Source organism: Hyperolius riggenbachi, chromosome 6, assembly GCF_040937935.1.
Source record: "Hyperolius riggenbachi isolate aHypRig1 chromosome 6, aHypRig1.pri, whole genome shotgun sequence".
NCBI classification, from domain to species: Eukaryota; Metazoa; Chordata; class Amphibia; order Anura; family Hyperoliidae; genus Hyperolius; species Hyperolius riggenbachi.
Genome location: NC_090651.1, coordinates 79,653,715 through 79,659,926, shown reverse-complemented (window position 1 = coordinate 79,659,926; position 6,212 = coordinate 79,653,715).

The following is a 6,212-nucleotide window of genomic DNA, read 5'->3' as shown; positions in this document are numbered from 1 at the left end:
GCTGACACTTTGTGACAAAATACTGACAGCTTACTGTTACAGCACACCAAGCACTGTAATGAGAGAGGCTGACTTATGTGGCCATCACGACCTATCGTTCCCTATAACTTGTGCAGACATAATGATGACCACACATAATAATAAACCTCAAAACGTTTGGAGAAGGGAAAAAGGGACATTAAGACATCACACCTTTAATGATTCTCCAATGCAGTGTACCCTCCTTCCCCTGTACAGTTTCTAGCGCCCCCTCCCTCCCCTATACAGGTCCCTGGTGTGTAGTGGTCCCCTCCCTCCTCTATACAGAATTCCCTGGCGTCTAATATCCACCCTCTCCTTTCCTCCCCACTACAGTTCCCTGGTGTCTAGTGGTCCTCCCTCCCATATACAATTCCCTGGTGTCTAGTAGTTCCCCTCCCCTATATAATCCATGGTGTCTAGTAGTTTTCCCTATCTCCCCTATGCAGTTCCCTGATGTCTATAGCCCCCCTCCTTCCCCTGTGCAGTTCCCTGGTGTCTAGTGGCTCCCTACTTCCCCGAATCACAGTTCCCTGGTGTCTAGTAGTTTCCCCCTCTCTGGCCTAGTGCACACCAGAGCGGTTCGGCTGCAGTTTGTGATCCGCTTGCGGGTGTGGATCCACTAGGGTAATGTATTTCAATGGGCTGGTGCACACCAGAGCGGTAGGCGTTTTGCAGAAATGCATACTACCGGGCTGCTGCAGATTTTGGATTGCGGATGCGTTTCTGCCTCCCGCAATCCAGCTACACAAAACCGCAAAACGCTAGCTGAAACGCTGCAGAAAAATAAGAAAAAGCGTTTCAAAATCTGCTAGCATTTTGCGGATCTGCTAGCGGTTTTTGGTGTGCACCAGGCCTCTCTCCTTCCCTCTTCTGTAGAGATTGGTGCAGGGAAGTGAGATTTGGTAAGTAACTCACCTCTCTCCATGGTTCCAGCATCCATCAGTTAGGCCTAGTGCACACCAGAGCGGTTCTGCTGCGGTTTGCGATCCGCTAGGGTATTGTATTTCAATGGGCTGGTGCACACCAGAGCGGGAGGCGTTTTGCAGAAACGCATACTCCCGGGCTGCTGCAGATTTTGGATTGCGGATGCGTTTCTACCTCAATGTTAAGTATAGGAAAAACGCAAACCGCTCTGAAAAACGGCACTTCAGAGCGGTTTGCTAGGCGTTTTTTGTTATAGTAGCTGTTCAGTAACAGCTTTACTGTAACAATACATGAAATCTACTACACCAAAAACGCTTCACAAAACCGCAAAATGCTAGCTGAAACGCTACAGAAAAAGAAGAAAAAGCGTTTCAAAATCTGCTAGCATTTTGCGGATCTGCTAGCGGTTTTTTGTGTGCACCAGGCCCTACAGCCTGGGTGATGTGGCATGATCTGAACGGGAGCCGCATTACACGATCTGTCATTTCAGCCGACTTGACCTGTGGCTGTGATCACTCAGCTACTGCTCTCCATTCTGCTGCTTATATGCTCATAGGGGGTGCCACGGTCGGAAGACGAGGCTATACTTCCCAACCTGGGTCAATCTCAGCAATATCGTGACAGTTGGGATGCATGCATACTAGTGCGAGTCCCATGCCCCCACTCATGTCAGTGTGGCAACCATGATTCCCATGAGTGAGTGACCACCATAGCCACCCCCACCATAATACACACCCACTCATAGCGTCATAACAAGTATAGCTAGTCCTCTCCCCATAATTAGTGCTGCAACCATGACAACATCCCCTCATAACATAACAAACACCCCCTCGCCTTACAAGTACAGCCAGCATAATGCTGGGTACCCACAATGCAATTTCGTGTCAGATCTTTGGGTAATCTGACAGGACGTTGCATCGTGTGTACATGTCCAAACCGCTCCTTCTCAAAAGCAGGATTGATTTTCCGATGATGCCTTCCCAAAATGTATTCCGTTATCGATCAGGAGTTGATTGGACCTGTCGGAAAAAATTGGTTTGATCCCGTCAATCAGACGGGAAGTTGTATCATGTGTCTCCAGACTGCAGGATAAGACAACTTTCCTCGAAGTGCAGCTACAATTAAAACCTTCCTTCCCCCTCTTGTGGACACCCAAGCAGGAGGTTGCATTGAAGAGGAGGACCTAGAACTGGAAGAGGTCAAATACTAGCACCACTCCTGCACTCATCTGCATTTATACAGGCCTCAAAACTTCCTCTCTGCTCTAAAAGATGAGCAACAGCATAATAACCTTTAAAGAAAAAACGTTTTGTTACAGCTGATACAAATCCTGAAATAAATCTGCAGTGTGTCTACTTCCTGCTTTCCTGGAAGCAGACACAGGGTTAACATCCTGTGTTTACAAATTTGCTGCTCTGCCGAGATTCCTGAGCTGACACAGCTGAGAGATTAAATTACAGTTATGATTAGTCACAGATCAGGGGGAATTAGAGATTTTAGACAGGCTAAACTCTCTAAATACATACAGGGTGCATTTCTGTATGCTTTCCTTCCGCCCTGTGCTTGAGTTTAGGTCCACTTTAGGGGAGCATTAGCTACTGGAGGAACACCATAGGTGGTCTACTGTAAGAATGTGGGCCTCATAGGCTGCTTCCCCCCTTAGTTATCCCACTGTGTGGGAGTGCACCAGAATATATCCAGTACAGTGCTAGCAGGCATAATTATTATTTTCACCTGTAATTGGTGCAATCAAAACTGAGAGAAACAAGGAGCATACATAATTAACAGCAGTGAATATACCAGTTCCAGCTTTACTTGTGGGATTTACTACAGGAATGGCCCTGGGTTGACGGGATCACTGTGGTTTTTGCAGGCTGGTTCTGTTAGGAAAAGTGTGAACAAACCCTGGAGTATTGCACTCTCACTACAATCACACTCAAATACAAGCAAATAAACATACACAAAGCAAAGTACAAGGCTAAACCAATCACACCAGATGGAAGTCTGCAATAAAGGTGCCCATTATCCTCTCACACAATTCCTGCACATTCACATTCTACTTGTGGGTGTGTTTTCATTTATGTGTCCTACTCAGGAACTGGAAAGAACTGGACCAATCTGTAAATTCTGGGTTACGTCTTTCAGTAGGCCAAAATTGTTTGTAATGATTAAACCGAATTGCCCATTTACTCTACTGAAAGTTGGTATGGGCATAAACAGCTCAATGCCAGATGTTGCCTGACTGGTACCCTGATTGAGGAATAGTGATTGCACTACAGTGATCAGTTTTGTAGCAAGAGTGTGAAGATACTGCTGCCGGGTAGTGGTTTTGTACTGTCCAATGCAGAAGGAAAAGTAGCACTCCGCTTTTAGCTCTGTAGCAGATTACTTGATGCCTAAATGGATTGGTGCAGGTTTCTGGAGGTCCCTTCACAATGGGAGTGGAGATCCTTCGGCCTGTAGAAAGGGGGAGAGACCGGGAGCTCAATAGTGTAGTAACGTCAGGTGGATTGTGTATAATTTATACTCACAAGGATGGGTTGCAGTTCTGCAACCACCATATAGGCATGCAGAAAAAAAAACGTTTCCGCTCGGTATCCCGGAACCTTCTGGAACAGGGTGGTCCCTCTCCTCCTGTCGGCTTTTCCACTGGTATGACATATACAAGTGGGAAGTGCTAGCACCCCTTTTGGGGGTGTGGGATTAAAAGGTGCTCTTGCCCCACACGACTTCTATTTAAGGTTACTTGTTTTGTACTGATCTGAGGAAGCAGGCTGAGACCCGTGAAACGCGTTGTCTACAATTAACCACTTGATAATAAAGACTCCTTACGTTATCTTTGAGTGAGTCTACTTTGGTGGTAAGAAACCTCTTTTTATAATACCATACAGTAATATACTCAGACCCATTAGTAGAAAACCTGGGCGCCTCCCCAAACCTTTTTAACAGTTGATGCCTAAGGCTAGTTTCACACCAGGACGTTGCGTTTTAGGGGACGTTATGGTCGCATAACGTGCCCCTAACGCAACGCCTAGTGCTCTCTAAGGTTGACGTCAGAGTGAGCCGCGTTGTGCAGCTCACTCTGGCGTCCGTGATGCGTACTCTTGTGCGCATGCGGCATCACGTGGTCCCGCCGGCCAATCGCTGCACAGAGCGACCGCTCCAGGAAGTAAACACTGCACGTCACTGAGTGCAGTGAATATTAATTAGCCATGTGCCCGGCCGCTCTCCCCTCCTCCCCAACATGACTGAGCATGTGCAAGCAGTCTAACGCGGCTCTGCCGCTTAGAAAGTACTGCATGCAGTACGTTGTTTGGTGGCGCAGCGTTACTATGTAACGCAACGTGGGCACTGTGAACAGCCCATTGATTTTTCATTGCTGTGCAGTGGGGTGCGTTACAGGCTGCTCTAACGTGCGCCTGTAACGTCCCACTGTGAAACCAGCCTAAATGTTCTCAATGTATATTGTAGCGCCCCAAGAGGTCTTTTTTTTTTACACAATAGATAGAGGTTAGTCTTGATGCCAGTGGCTGCTAAAGCTTCAAATTTTTTGACGGGAAAGGAATGGGGGGAGCACAAAGGGGACGATGGCTGGCTGGTGGGGCCTTTTTGGTTAATCAAAATTGATGTTTGTATGGCGAGCTCTAGATATATTTTTTGCCCAAGGGCTCATTCACACGATGTGCTGTGCTGTCAGTTTTGACGCACTGCTCATGGTGTGCGATCCACAAGGTAACATAAAAGTCCATAGACTTTCATGTTTCCACTCACAGTACAGCTGTGCACTTCCATGCGTTGCAATGTAACGCTTCTGGAGCAAGAAGCGTTACATAGCGCCAAGTTTTTTATTACTTGGACAGCAGACACTCCAATATTTTTTTTCCTGAGGAAGCTAGTTTCTCTGGCGAATAGCGTCAGTTTATTTTTTCAAATGTGAAAAGAAGTTGTTTTGAAACTAGACTTTTCGAGCCCAACTACTACTGCCTGCCTTTTAGGGCCCTTTTCCACCTGCAATCGCTAGCGTTCATGCTGAACGCTAGCGATTGCTGAATCGCAAAACCGTCGATTCCCCCGACGTTTGCGGCCGCGATTTTGCTATGCTATGCACTGCATAGCAAAATCGCGGCAATTATCGCTCCGCTGCGCGTTCGCGTTCCCGACAAAAGCGAATCGCGGTAGTGGAAATGACCTACCGCGATTCCTATGTTAAAAAGCAAACCGTAGCGATTGTAAAATCGCTAGCGGTTTGCGGTTTTGCGATTCAGCCAGCGCAAACGCGCTGGTGGAAAAGGGCCCTTAATCTGCTTTTAGTGTATTTTATCCTTTGTTTTTTTGATCGCTGATACCTGTGAGAGATTTATGGCCACATCACATTGTATAGCATAAAGTGTTAAAATACTGGTGGTTTGAAGGATTCTCTTTTTTTATATTTCTCCTGAAATGTAATTCAGATCAATTCAGATCATTAGAAAGTGTTGTATCACTTGCCAAATCAGCCTGTGTTGGACTTGTGTATGGCTAGCATAACACTCCTTTCTGGAAACTTTCCATTGTGCTGTTAGAAGAATAAGCATGTCAGTGTTTATCTCATTCTTCCAACTGGCATGCAATTTTAATTCATAGTCAAATTTAATTCAAGTCGTTCATAGTTTGAGTAGTAAGCCAGGCATGAGTTTGGTAATGTAATGGGTACAGTGGCCTAGCAATAGGGGGTGCAAAGGTTGCGACCGCATCGGGGCCTTTGGGCCAGAGGGGCCCTCACTCAAACATGGTATTAGATCTCTGTTGGTCCTGTGCTGGTAATAATCACTTCTATATGCTTTGAATTGTAATAATCATTAACGAGCTGTTCCCCGTCCCCTTCTTGCACCTCTGACACTGTAGTTGCCATTGGCAGGTTTTGGTGCACCGCATCAATTGTTGTGTATAGAGTGCTTGGGGGGGCCCAATGAAAAACTTGCACTGGGGGCCATAGCTCCTTAGCTATGCCACTGAGTGGGTAGTCAGACAGGTAGAAGTCTGGCAACAGAGCAAGAAGTCATACAGTCTAGGGTTAAACAACACAGCTGGTAGTCTTTTCTCAGTATAAGGGCCAGTGCACACCAAAAAGCGCTAGCGTAAAAGCAAATGCTTAGCGCTTTTGAAGTGATTTTTTAAGGCAATTCTAGGCATGTGCCTACCGATTTTCTAAGCGTGCCTAGTGATTTTTGGAGCGTTTTGGTGTAGTGTTTTTATATTTTGTTACAACAGAGCTATAACTGAACAGC